At 30.3% G+C, this 15527-nt stretch overlaps 1 non-coding gene across 1 annotated transcript; it reads left to right on the forward strand.

The window, feature by feature from the left end:
* Positions 1-431: 431 nt before the first annotated feature.
* Positions 432-503, forward strand: TRNAW-CCA (transfer RNA tryptophan (anticodon CCA)). The gene has a single exon. It is a non-coding gene; the product is annotated as a tRNA-Trp (tRNA).
* The last annotated feature ends 15024 nt before the right edge of the window (positions 504-15527 follow it).

Consider the following 15527-nt stretch of genomic DNA (forward strand, 5'->3'; position numbering starts at 1 on the left):
ATCAGGCATTTGATATATTTTGTAATTATCATCAACTTTATTGGATGAATTACATATCACGACTATCACTTAACATAGTATCAGTAAAATATTTCAGGCAATATTGGACATAATTATAAGACAATTCCTCAAAACAATCTCTCAAAAAACGCATAAAATTATTAATTAAAATTGTGTTGGAACATGGTCCATCCATAGTGAAAATTAAACCTCTTTAAAATACACTTGCTGTATTATTCTTTTAAATTTTAAAATTATTTTAATAATGAAGTGCTAATATTTAATTCCACTATAGGCCCATAGTCTGCGCTTTTCGAACTTATTAAACAAAAATGCCAACAGTTAATTTATATTTTATTATTTTATATATGTATTGATATATTCAATCAGATCAAAATAGAATTATTAAGATAATTTATCTGTTATCACATGACTCCGTGGCGCAACGGTAGCGCGTCTGACTCCAGATCAGAAGGTTGCGTGTTCAAATCACGTCGGGGTCAAAACACATTTTTTAAATTTCTTTATCTTGAATAAAAGTGCGATAAAATTGCGAATAAGAATAACTTATGTTCGATTTCCTACGTGTTAAACTGTAGCAGGTAAATGTTAAATCCTATTCCTTGCTATTTTATCTCTTATATTTTTACATATACCCGTCAAATTCATCAGTTCTGGAGAAGGACCTTTAGATAAATAGAAGTTTTGTTAATACAGTGATAATATCACTAGCAAGAATTTTATGTATTTGCTTTCAGAGCAGACAGTCAGTCCTTTTGGACTTTAATGAATTCACGGACACTTCGGTTTTAAATTACTGAATTAATTTAAAATTTCTGCCAAACTGGGAAACATTTGGAGATACATAGTAGTATAACTTGTTGTTTTGTGATTCAGATTATCTTTAATTACACAAAATACAAAAAATTAACTTAAAACTAAGTTTAAAAAGTTTAAATTAAATTTTCAACTTAAAAAATTAAACAATCACAAACATTTTTACAACAAATTTACGACCATGACCCAGCAGGAGTCAAACCCGCGACTATCGCAACACTGCGCCAACCAAGCTAGCTATTATTAAGAAATTATTTATTATTAGTATTAGTTAATCGGTGGGGGGGGGATGCTTCAGCTCGATTGTAATGCTACCTTTACATTTTTTATACACAATTATTTTAGAAATATAATATTAATATTATTGAGAAAATCCCTATAAAGTTACCTCTTGCAACAAACTATATTTTTCTTCATTTTCTTATTACAATATTCATAAGAAAGATAATACGAATGAGAGAGCAGAGTCTGAAATATCATTTGAATAAAGTTTGCATAATATTACACTTTTATATAATTTATTATGTGATATAAAGTAGTTGGATAAAAGTTGCCAAAGCAATTTTTTAAGGGATGATTCGAAAGCTGTAATTTTTGAGATTATAATTTTTTTAATTAAGATTAGTGATTCATCAATCTTATTAATAGGCAATATCTTATTATAATTATTATACCAATTACTTGAAAAAGATCAGTTCACTATGTGAATACTAAGGTTTTATTCTAGGCATTTCACTGTTATCATTCACATTTGGCTGACCGGTAAGTCTATTGTGATGCAGTAGCACTCTTTTGAAGAACTTACCATTAACTCAATATAGGTTCTAAAGGGATATCAAGTTATATCACTTCATTATAGTACTATAGCAAGTAACACAACTTTGTTGTGGGACCTTTAAGTGATGACTTTATTAGATTTGCTAGAAGTTCGCCATAGTTAGTTCCAAGTATAGGGACTAAATATTAATTTCTACAACAATATTTTTTTATCTAAAGACTTCGATTGCGAATCGATTTGCATCCAACAAGTCAATATAATTAGTTTAAGTCTAAGTTATTTTGATTTGGCAAGTATGTGCTGCTTCTAAATTACACGTCGGCCAATACAACCCGAGATATTTGGCAACCTCCACCTGCAGAAATAGAAATATGAATATAGAATAGAAATGTTAAGAATATTTATTTTTGTGTCAATTAATTGATTATTACTATTGCCCTATGGTCAAAATTCGACCGACTTTATGAAATGAGTAAAGCTCTTATCATCTTAGGCACCTTCTTTTCCGCAGTTCTGAAAATGTTAAGATTTATATTAAAACAATATATTTACGATCTTAAATGAACATTTAAGTTTATGACCATTATGTTCATGGAATAACTACTATAACAAAAATTAAAATAATCATAGCATAGCGGGTTGAAAGATAATTATATTGCTAATATTTATTGCTGTACTATAGATATTCTTAACTGTAATTAACGCTTTTCATCCGTTATATTTTTCACATTTAATACACTTAATATAATAGCAATATTTACAAGAAGTTATTTAGTAAATATAACAAGTTAACTTTTAGCAAGTAAATATATTAATTACCAATCTGTGATAATGCTTAGTTTTTCCCATTGAAATGCGTTTTCCCTATTTACTTTTCGTCAACCTATTACCTTCTACCTAGTTTTCATATTCCAAAGGTGTTCCAACAAGCTTTGCAACATTTGGCTGAGGCTCAGTGTGTTTATTTGAGATATTTTAGATCATTTTGAAATTATGAAAAAATCTTAATAACCTATGACCGCTATGAACTATAAAATACTGTGTTTATAAAATAATTTCTAAAAACGATGAATCTAAATAAGATTTTTGAGGAAATTTAGAATTAAAAAGGATGCGTTTTCTCACCTCTCCTTAAATTGTTCCAAGAACACTTGATAGAATTATCAAAAGTAACACTCAATTTTAAGCAGTATTGCTAAAAATGAAACAAAACGTTTTAATAACAATTACGCCACAGCAGCTTCATTTCCTATATGATTTTAAAATAATAAAATAATCATTCTCTACTTCTGTATTATAAAAACTTTGAACTGTTTTTAAATACATGTCCCAACACATGTCAAAACAACCATTTCTTTTCAATGGTTCCTTTTTATTCCTTTTAACCAACTAGAGTTTATCTCGACTGGCCATACTGTTTAACTGGGCCCCGAACCATGGTACTCGGCATCAAGCCTACCGAATGGCGAGTAACCAACTTATAAATCATACCAGAAGACATCCGGTCTTATCCATCCTGGTTACTGGCGTGATTGTGATCATTCCGCTTGTCGAATTTTACATTATTGACAATAAACACTCAAAAACATAAATTTATGACCATGCCCAGCAGGATTCGAACCCGCGACTATCTCATCTGTAGGTGGATCGTCCTGTTGCCTTTACCACTGCGCCAACCAAGCCGCCAGTAGATATTTTTATTCCTAAGAATTGTAGGTTGACCCTTGTAAAACTGCGGGTTAGACAACACATAATTACTTGAATATTTAATATAATTGAGATATGAAAAAAATTAACTAAGTTCTCTTGTTACGTATTTAAAGGAAAAATTCTACTGAATAAAGCGAATTAACTAGCTGTTTTTTGATGATATAAAACAATTAAGGTTTCGTGTGATTTATTGATTCCTAGTATGGTAGGTGCTGTTTCTTGCAATTATATTTCTTTATATAATAGAACGAGATTCTGTGAATTATAAGAAAGATAACACGGACTGTAGTCGACTGAAGAAAATAACTAACGTCTATATGGTTTCAAGCGTGACTGAAAGATGTTTTTTATGGAAAAAAATCAATAATCTTTCAGTATCGCTTGAAATGTCAACAACCTTTAGTTCTGGACGTTTCAAAAAACAATAACACTTCGTGATTGTTTTATTTTGAATATAAGGAATTAAACTGTTCCTTTAAATATTATATATTTCTTTTAATATTTTATTAAAAACAAAGTCGGTAAGGTTATAAACATAACGGTAAGGTATTATATTTAATAATTTTGTAAAAATTATGTTTACGTTTCATATTTCTCCAATCATAAAATGTTTATTATTTTCTTTTGAAGTGGATACAAAGTCAAATGATTAAATAACTTTTTGTCTATAAGTACTTAGTCTAAATATATGCCTGATGCCTGATAACTTTCAATTAATGATTCAATTATTTATTGTTATTTTAAGTGAAATGATAAGATCTGCTGTCGCTTTATTCCTAAATTAACACATGAAATTAACAATATAATTTAATTTGTTACATGTTTTAATTTAAGCCTATATTTTAGAGTTACTGCTATGATTAATACGGATTTAAAAAATATCGCTTGACCCCGACGTGATTTGAACACGCAAACTTCTGATCTGGAGTCAGACGCGCTACCGTTTAAATTAATAAAAATTCAATTAACATATTACAGATGTTATCTTTAATATTATATAGCTATGTTACTATTATTAAGTATATTGAAATTATTCTAATTCGTATATTCAACTTTACTTATTTATGTCACACAGGGCATTTTTGATAACTGGATTAGTGTATATCTCCAATATATATCTCTTTGGATAATTTATAATTGAACTCTAAAATAAACCTAAATACAAATTACATATTTCAATCGATTTTCTAACGTTTTAACGTGTATTACGTATACGTTATGTAAAATTTCTTCAAAAAGTCTCATGAAGTTCAACATAATGTTACAAATTCCTTGACCGATCTGATATAATTGATATCAGATTCTTCTTGATATAGTTCGCATTGCAAAGCCATATCGCTTGAAACTAATGACGAGAAGAGCAAAGTTTTGACAAGTCACAGTCTAGGTTATATAGTAAATTTCTACTAATCTACAAATAGTGCACTGTGCAAGAGTGCGGGTATTTGAGGTTATTAATATAGGAAAAGAAAATGGCCCCTACTGTATCGCCACTAAATAGACCGAAACGTCCAAGTCTTCTACTTTTCTTCTTGTATCCTTGAGGTACTGTGGCGCCAACAGCAGCGTATTGGTTGAGAAATAAATCAATGAATTGATGATGATGATGATAGCGGGTTATTGTGTATCTGTAATACTTGCCACCCATGCTATTATTTTAAAACCCCCTATGTGTTTAACTACTATTTAAGATTTGAGGAAATTATTGGGTAATGATAATCTTTTAAAAATTATAATGATGCAACAATTCTAAATTTGTTAAAATGGTTATTTTAGTCATTACTAAAATACTGAAAATATAATTTGATAATGTATCATGTTATAAAACAATACAGAGATACAGTAAAGTGCATCTCGAAAAAGCACCTTTTCAATTTGTAGTATACTATACAGAGTAAACAGAAAAAATAATTGTTTTTTTCTAATTATTGGATTAAGACAAGTTTAAGTCCAAACATTACATCTAATGTAGCACGAAATTTTATTTATCCTGTCGGTAATACATTAGTGGCAAAAGTTGTATGGCGTTCCATTGAGGAAGATGTCCAACAATATTTGTGATAAAAATCTTTGTTACTGCAGGTAATGGTGCATAGGCATATGTTACTAAAGCGGCACTTGATTCTTTACATTTATCATGTATGTGTCTTTATAATCGCATGTATTATAGTTTTTGGCGTTTATTTGTTTTAGTAAGTTGAGAATTTAAATGGTATTCGAAACAAAATTAATATCAAACCGATCAACAGCTCGCATGTGCTTTTAATGCATGCTACTTAATTTGCGATTCGTCTATTAAAACCAGTGCTAAGCTTAATTAATGCCTAAATTGATATTTATATTGTGATTAAGAAACAAAAGTCATTATGTTGTTTCCTACGTGATAGACAATATAAACATTTGGATTTGCACAAATATTTCAAGACATATGATATCCATACATAACATATACAAAATTTTCCTCACATGCTAACTTTCCAACAGAAACTCCTAAAGCAATGTTGTAATTACAAAAAGCCTATAATTTAAATAGTAGTTACTTAATCGTAAAAAGGCCTAGAAATACTACGCCTTACTGCTCTAACGTAGCTATTTTGCTAAATGGAAACATAAAATACTATTAAATTATTAAAACATAAAAATTAGCATAAGGAAAAAATATTGGAGGTGAAGTTTAACCAGTTTTAAAATTATATATTGTTAAAACAATTAACTCCCTATCAACAATAATCATAAAGCTTTTTTCATAGAATACTTGAAGAAAAGAGCATAGACAATACCTTACTAAAACATATAACTCATTTAAATATGTGGACAGCACCTTTGTCATGCAATAGCCAAGCTTAGTTAATGGTCAGACGTCTTTTTCCGTGAAGGGACAATAGAGACCTAAGCTACCAAGTGTTTCAGGCTAAGTCATACTATCACAAACCTCAGAAATTATCCGCCCTAGATTCCTTAATTCATTGAAGCCGCATGGCATTTGAACCACATCCAACATAGAAAATTAACTCAGGTGTATTCTTCTTTAGAATAAGTACAGCGTGTGATGAATGTGAATAACATTTATCAAATAATCTATAAAGTCTAGGTTTTACTTTTCCTCAACTTTTTGAAACGAAATGTGTACTATTTAATGTGAATCATAAAACAATCAAAGATTATGAAGATGCGATATAAATTTAACCTAAATTTTAAGATAATATTGGGGAAGTGTTACATAATTTAATTCTAAAATTCCAATATATATATTTAATACTCGTGAACCTTGTAAATTTGTGGAAATATTCATGAAAAATCATAAAAGAAAATCAAATATCACATCAAGGCAATGGAGCTTAAGAAATCCACTTTACCTTATTTTTCCAGTTAAGTACGCCGAAACATTAGTGCTATCAATCACTGTTTTCAAGATTGACTTCAAAAGCAGTTAAAGAAAATCGGTCGAGTTTCGTTCGTGTTCGAAAACCGTGCATAAATTAAAATATATTATGCTAAATCGCTCTGATTCCGAAAGTTTTGTATCAAATTACTTTGTGCGATTAATTTGCCTTGCATTAAATACTATTGTTTGTTAATAAATAAGTTGGGTGTATCAACAGTTAGGAAGCATCGCCTAATCTTGTCTAATTTACGACACATTGGTCAAGTCCAATGTGGAATTAGAGCGGAAAAATAATAGCTAGAAAACACGAAACGGAGATAAGGAAGACGCGATAACAAGGCTATAGCGCCTGATGACTTTTTTACTTCTTACCACTATTGAATCGAAGTCTTTTTGCCACCATATCCCATATCTTTTAGTGAGTCATGTCATCAAGATTGCATAATTTAAGATACCTGAACAAAAAGTAAACTAAGATAAGTTGGCCTTAAATTTAAACATATTATGCAAAAAAGCCTTGTTCTTTTAATGATTTTGTTTTAAGAATATAGATAGACTCTTGTCTTTATTTTAATGTCTTAAATAGTTGAGTAATTAAAATAAACTATATAATAAGGGCTTCAATAAGTTCGCGAAGTTATTGCACCTTCGCGAAATATTGGAAATACTGGAAACAGAAACGAAAAATCAGATTTATAATTGTCAAAATGTACATCTCCAAAAACTAAAGGATATCAATTCATATCTAATAAAAAATTCTGTTGATTTTCTAACAAGTTTTAACATAAACTCTCTATTCCCGAAAATTTCCACCAATGGGACTATAGAAATAATATAAAAAATAAACAATATTGATTAAACAATGAATTGAATAAGTTTTTCCTTCTCATCGAACATCGTCTATAATAGTCAACATCTTTTTTAGGAATTTGAAATAGATACTAGCCAGTGTCTCACTAAATATTCTATCTTGTGTAGATATGTGCATGACATATTTGTTATGTGAAATCATGAAATATATAAGCTTAACCTCTTGGTTCAACTTTTTATTTTAGTATATGATTATTAATTTCTCTGTGATTTGACTCTAAATCTATCATCTACTACTCTAAAAAAATCAGGTATCTTGTCTTAGGCAAATACTAATGTAGCGACCTTGAGGCATACTACGAATTTTGCATCTTCCAATAACGACCTACAAAATACTCAGATATATTATCCCAGATGTTGAACAAGAATCAAAAGTTTATATAAATATTCCGATAAAATGGTATCTCTTTATTTTATTTTTGGACAAGAAAAGCACTCTAGGAAAAATGGACTCGAAAAAGATTTTTATAATTATATAAATTTATAACATAGGGTTAATAAGATTTTTGTGTTAAATATCCCATTTTTTTTTTAGAAAATAAATAATTATCTTAAACTCCATTGTCTATATTGTTTTCTATTTAAATATCTTATCTATATCTAAAATATCTTTAAATTTATCTTTAAATCTGTAAATTTAATCGAAATAAAATATAATTATTTGTTAACGTCAATTTTTTTAAACTCATGATGTCATATTAGTCCCATTTTAGCTTTTAACTCATTTTTATTGATAAGGTAATCTTGTGAGGTATTATATATTTTATTAGGTGTTTTTTCATTTAATGTTTTTGAGAATTACTGAAGAGTTATGTATTCTTCATCAGCGTTATAAAATAAGTTAGCTCCTTCTCGTAAATTTTTCTTTTATATATTTACTACATCAGGAGCACTTTTTTCTAGTCTCCAAGCACAAAAGCGACTTAACCTTATTGGAAGCGGATTGTTTGGGCCGGTCATATAAAAGTACTTAAAACGTATTCCACTGTAGCATAAACCACATCCATTGCAATTACGAGCTTATTTTATGGACCAGGACTGTTCCAATGGCCATAAATATCACGTGTATTACCCTTCAAATTTTATATATATTGAGAGTTAAAAAGAACATTTACGTGAATATAGTCGGTCACTTAAATTAGTTCGAACGGGCCACATTTTCATGCTATATATATATGTATATATATATATAAAGGGTTTAAAAAATAAACTTTTATTTTTTTTGAAGCATTTTGAAAGAAAATTTTAAAGATTTAACGAGAAGAAGTGAGGGCTAGTTGAAATTAGTGTACCAAAAATATAGCCGCATTACTCCTATTTTAATATAAACGAACTTCTTCTCGAACGAACGCCTTTAATTCCTCTTAATGCTAGAGAGTGAGGTCCATCGTAATGATGCTATATAACATCTCCCTCCTGAGGAAGTGACCAAGGGGTTATTCGTCGTTATTATCAAGGCAGATTAGAGTTGCAGTAAAATTAGTTATGATTATGGAGTGTACTTGATAATCCTTTGAGTTACACTTTTTTCCTATAATTTTCATGAAATATGAATTAGTTTCCTAAGTCTTGGTATCTACAAATTCCATGTGTCTGGGCAACTGAGCTCGAACAATCTGTCTTTGATGTCTATATACTCTGCAAGTTTCTGTCCAAATTTCAAAGACTTTTTAGTTTACAGGTACTTTACTCCGCCTTTGGTGATCTTAGACTACGATGCTTGTGACAATAATCTGCTGTCGACAGTTGGTTGTCAAAATAATGATTCAAATTATTTCCTAAAACTATTACTCGATGACCAGCCAACTGTGAAGCAACGCTTCGAGTAGCGATCTTGAAAAAGTATCCATATATATGTTTTTTTTTAATATATTTTTTATTCGATATTTAGAATATCCATGGTAAATGAGAGTATCGATATTAAAAACCTAGGGTTTTTCAAGCAGATTATCGAACTTTTGGTTTGAGATTAACGACACTCCCCCACCAGACATCAATTGAATTTACTGTGGTTTGACATCGACATTTTATGCTCGTCGATATATCAAAATATATCGGTATTTTTATTCACGTGTGAAACCCGTGAAAGCTTCGAATACCTGCGAAATTGTTTGCCAATTCCACATAAACTGAATAAATTCCAACCCAGAACATAAAAGTGTTCCACAATTGAGCACGCAGAGCACTACATAAATTCGTTTAAAATAGAAATATGAATTATATTATGATAGATATTACGCATTGATTTATTCATCATCTCCAATTATTAGAGTTAGTAGAAGTTTAGTAATATTTGGTAATTACATAGTTCAGTGACAGTATTTTATTAATATTTGAAGGTAAATCCATACTTTTGTTGTTTGCTTTTATGAATACAATTTTTTAAAAGATTTTTAAATTTGTTTTTAAGTTGAAGTAGTCTTCAGTTAATTGAAAGCTAATGGGACCTACTGGGCTACTAAAGATAATAAAAGCGATACTAAATTAGACAGCAACTTGATTATCGCAGATAACATTCTATAATAATTAAGTATATAATTTGTGGGTAAGAATTTCGCCAGAAAGAAAAAGAAGAAAATATATAAACATAAATGATGAGAAAGAGACGGAAATAGAGGATAACTTGGAATATACCAATTTTTGAGAACTGCGATAATTTATTTTGGCTCCAATATTTTTAAATGAGTGATATACTGCAATATACTACAATGATATAACTACAAGGTATCTCAGGAAAAAAGTATTTATTTGAAATGAGGATTGGTTAAAAGAGTAGAGTATTTTTCGAAAAAATATCAAGTTACAACAATTGGAAGTTATTTAAACCTTATTCATAAACTTCGGTTACCTCCAATATAAATATATTCTCACCGGTCTTGTCATGAATCTGGAGGTTACCGACGGACCATGGAGCATTTGCTTGAGAAGTCTCTCTTGAAAAATTTAAAATCGTTTCATGCAGAAAAATTAAACGAATCTGGGATACGCTAACAACCATTTAACTGCTATAGTAAACCTGCTTGTTCAGAAGCATTTTAGTTTCAATATATGCAGGTTCCGATTTAGTAAGCACTGTGCTTAAGACATTGGATGATTTTTCTATCGCTAAGAGTATAAGACAATACGATAAATAGATCAATTAGGATTAGTGTATGCGTACAATCGGCTATTTGCACTGCCTCTTCTACTTACAGAATATATAATCAGCCATTTTAATATTTGCTTTTGATCAAGTGAAAACAAAAAGAAATCTAGAGTAATTAGATTCTGTGATCCATTAATAACTCTATAACAATAACAATTAAATTGTTGTGTTATTCTTGGTATATAACACCACTACATACATTGTTTTTAAAATATGGAAAAAAGGTAAGTATGGAATGTAAGGTTAAGTTTTAAAAAGTTACAATATCTAAGCAGCATCGATTTTGTTTATAGTGAGAATATTAAATGCCAAATTTGCAACAAAACATTTCCAAGGATATCAAACTGAAATCAATATATTACTCCGAACTAGCTGCAGATTTCAAAACGATAACAAGAAGGAAATAAGAAAATTATTCTATTTGTTCAAATAAAAAGATTGCAAAGGGTATGAGAAAAATACTATAAAAATGGACTAGAAGTAATACTAAAGGTAATTATAACTATTATATACATTTTTCAAAAATTGCAGCAACTGATAAAAATTAGACATTTTGTTTAATTATGATATGTTTTAGTAACAATTTATTTTTTCTTTTATTTGTAAAGTGTTGCTAGCATTTGTCGAGGGAAATCGGAAAAAAGCGGAATTAGAATCAGAGAAAACATTAGATAAGATTTTGCAAGATGCAAGAATAGTGGAGGACGATACTTCGAGAAGATCAAATTTACTAACTACTATTTTACATTACTTAAAGTTACTATTATTATTACTACTAAAGTGTAGACCTAAATAGAATAAACAAAACTTATAACATTAACCCCTAATGAATCCTAATGATCTAATGAGCACTATTCTGAAGGTGGCAGAGTAAAACAAACAAACAAATAGAACATATTTTTATACAAGAGCATAGGTAAATATGTTTTTTGAAAATTAATGTTGTATTGACTGGAGACTTCTTTTAGATGAAAGGTGCGATGGTCTACAAGATGAAGATATTGCTTTGAGATATACAAATATGGTTTCTGGACATTTTGTAAATAATATTAGATAATATCAAGACTTTATGTAAATGTGGTTAATGGTCTTGATGTAAATATATTTTACTATTATCTCTATATAAATGTGGTGTTTTTCGATCCGTTTTTTTAGATTTTTGCAGTAAAATTTTCTTATAGAATATGACTTATTATTTTCAGATGCTCCCCAATTTTGATCTAGTAATTACCACACTTGCAATTATTAAAATGTGTTCAAAATTCCACAGTTAAATATTACATTTAATCATACATATTTGGCATTTGAACGGTAGTATTTAATTTAAAATATATCTTAAAAAATTACTGATAATATAAAAATAAGTATCTTTGCCAGTCTTCAAATGAGTTCTCACCACCTAAGGAAATATTAGCACTTTATTTACTATCGTTTATTTTTGAATACAGCTTTTTAACTTCATGGGGCTAAGTTTCTCCATCGCGGAGCGACATATAAACAAAAATAGGCTAAAATTTTCAACAACAGTTACAAAACAAAGTTTATGCGCTTGCGCAGAGCTTAACAGAAGAGCGATTGTTCCCCCAGACTTTATTAGTTCAAATAAAAATTACATTCTGAATACTGTATGCTAATGTCTAGCAGTAGATTCAGTCTGGATAAACCTTTAGTTGGTAAAAAGGAGACTTAAAATACAGCTAAAAAATATATGTAAATTTATCAAAAGTTTCGATACTGTATGTCATGATATTTTTAACCACGTTATAATGTCGTCTGGTTTACGCAGAAAAATAACTGTGTACAATATCATATTTACTAAAAGCAATTTACTGTTTGGTCCGTAAAAAGCATATTAATTAAAAGCACCAAAAATGAGAGAGGTTTAGTTAAATTTAAATCGCGCGTTAATGTAATTTAATATGTTTACAGTTTTTTCGTCCCCGTTATATAAATCCTAACAAGGCAGTCGCTGAAAATAAACCATTCTTATCATTATTACACAAAACAATAATGGAAAATAACGAGCAAATATTACTTCCATTTCATAAATTACATGGTGACAAGAAAAATATGCTGTACAAGTTAATTTAATTTGTTTTACTAAAAATACCATTCTCTCGTGTTTCAAATTATCGTTAACATTACGTTTTAGTTTTGTCTGAATGAACTCGTTTGAGATCGTTGTAAGTTATTGGAGAAAATTATATTTATTGCTTGGAGTTGGGCACGTTTATTTTGTTGTTGTTCAATTTTAATAGGGAACACCCAGGATAGGAACGAATAGAGCCTCTACATTATGTTTCTGTATTTTGGATTTGAAATTAATGACTTTGTTTTCTATTGTGTAGCGAAATATTTTCTGCTAGTTTAAAATTCTCCTTAAAAAAATATCATATAATGCGTTAAAGTTGTTATTAATATATTATTGTGTGTGTCGTAGAATTTCAATCTATCAGAAAAATCAAAATTTATTCTAGTATTGGTAAATTGTGTATCACATAATCAAATATACCCATAATTTTATTATATGAATCTATAATAACCGGTGTGCCGATTTACATATTTCAGCCGTTAGATTAATATACTTAATTATATATTATTAATATTATAATATACAATTAATATTATATTAATATTAATAATTAATTATATTATACATAATTTTCTGATTAAATCGATTCATAAAATATTCCGGTTCTGCTTCACGTTAATTTTCAATCACTGGATTCTACAAACTGCATGATTTGTCTTCTTGAGGTGTATTAGATATTAGCTACCAAAAATTTTAATCTACATACAGAAAATTCCTGTCCAACACATTTTTCGAAATCCTTAAATATAAAATTAAATAAATTAAATGGTTTTACAAATTGGTAAATTATTATTATATTAGGCATCGCTAATTCTATTTAACCGACTTCAAAAAGGAGGAGGTTCTATATTCTATATTCACATACATATATGTGGGTCGTGAGGATGGGCACATGGTAAAGTGATAGAAACCAACGGGATTATTTATGGTTTATTCGAGTGATTGACAATTTACGGTTGACGACTGAGCTACTCTAGGGAGCCCGGAGAAGATGAGGTCGTCGAATACTTTTTTTTTCTTATTCCAACATGTCCAGCTATAATTAAATGATCTTTTGGTGATGTCGCTTCAGGTTCGGGATAGTGAGTATTTTGCGGGCGAAAGAGACCCTGGGTTACGATTGGGATTCTCGTAGATGCTTTACTGCCGAAGTTTGTGGATGGGTAGGGATTTAATCAAGGTATTATCGTGTTCTAAGGCGCCTATGGAGAACCTGACACTTAGCTAAATAGCTGACACTAAATTCTTCACAAACGTGATGCATGATTCGTGGTGAGTGTTCCCGTTCCTCATAAACCATGGGGAATTGAGTAACGCGCAGACTTTTTTGGAATAGAACACTTGGAGTAGTTCAAGTTGTCTCTCAGAGACATACCTGTACCACACCTGTGCTCCGTAGAGGCAGACTGGACGGACTAGCATTTTGTACAGAGTCGCTATCTGAGGGATTGAGAGTTTGCTATTTCTGCAGAGAAGTGGAAATAGTAGGCTGTATACGCCATTGCCTTTGTAAATAGCGTGCTGTATTTGAGCTGACCATTGGAATCCGCGGTCGAACTGGAGACCGAGGTTTGAAACTTTCTGGAGCCAGGGCATAAGGACTTTATCAATTTGGAGGCGATAAGCATGGAACTCCTTCTTGCGGTGGGACAGAATAGCCTGAGTTTTGCTCGGGTTTATCTGCAGCCTCCAGAATTTGTACCTCGCAATCGCCTGGTTCAGCCGGACTTGAAGTTTTTGAAAAAAGCGTTATTATCTGCATAAAATATTATGTGGGATGCTTATGGAGTGGGAAATCAGCCATATAGAGGTTGAATGGGACTGGAATTACTGGAGCACCTTGCGGTGCTCCTGCGGAAATTTGTTTACGAGAGGAGACTGCATCACCGATCATCACCGAAAGGACCTACCATCCATGTATGAATCGATCAGGGAGATTAGCTCAATCGGTAGACCGAGCTGTTTTGCTTTGAATCTTAGACCGTACTTGATCGAAAGCTTTGGAGACATCTAAAAAAATAGGCTGTCGAATATCGGTGTCGGTGTTTTTATAGGTCCAGTTCCATCGTTGGGTCATCGATTCAGGGCGGAACTTGGGTGTTTTCTCTTTTAGTGTTGGTAATTCCATAATTTTGTAAAATCCTTTTGTCTGGTGGGGCATAACATATTATTTACAAAGACCAATTCAGATTGTTGTTATTGTTAATTGATCTGATACAGGATGGATACTCACATATATATTTTTTAATGTATGTTCGCTGATTTCTCCGTCAATTGTGGACCGATTTTCAAGATTCGTTTTTTATTCGAAAGAGTGCACATCCCAGTTAGTCCCATTGTAACCAAATCAGAATATGTCGGAGAGAATGGGGGCGGGAAATCGAGAGAAACGTTCAAATTTCAAGGGTAAATCAAATTTGAAGTCGGTGCCGAGCCCAAACAATACATTTTTGTATAATATAAATGTCATAAAATTATACAAAAAATTAAATTACCAACAAAACAAATTTAAATTAATATAACATATTGAGTTTGGCACTAGCTTCAAAGTAGTCAGTTGATAGTACTTAAAATAATATTGTAAATAGATAAATAGGTTTAGGTAGGTATTAAGCTAAATAGTGCATATATACTAGAATATAAAATACGCGTAGTAGATAGGTTAAATAGGGTTTTTGAGTATTTATATTTAGTTACTACAACGAACTAT

Source organism: Rhynchophorus ferrugineus, unplaced genomic scaffold (genome assembly GCF_030347505.1).
Source record: "Rhynchophorus ferrugineus isolate W39M unplaced genomic scaffold, kcgeb_rfMv2 rfM1, whole genome shotgun sequence".
In the NCBI taxonomy this organism is placed as follows: domain Eukaryota; kingdom Metazoa; phylum Arthropoda; class Insecta; order Coleoptera; family Curculionidae; genus Rhynchophorus; species Rhynchophorus ferrugineus.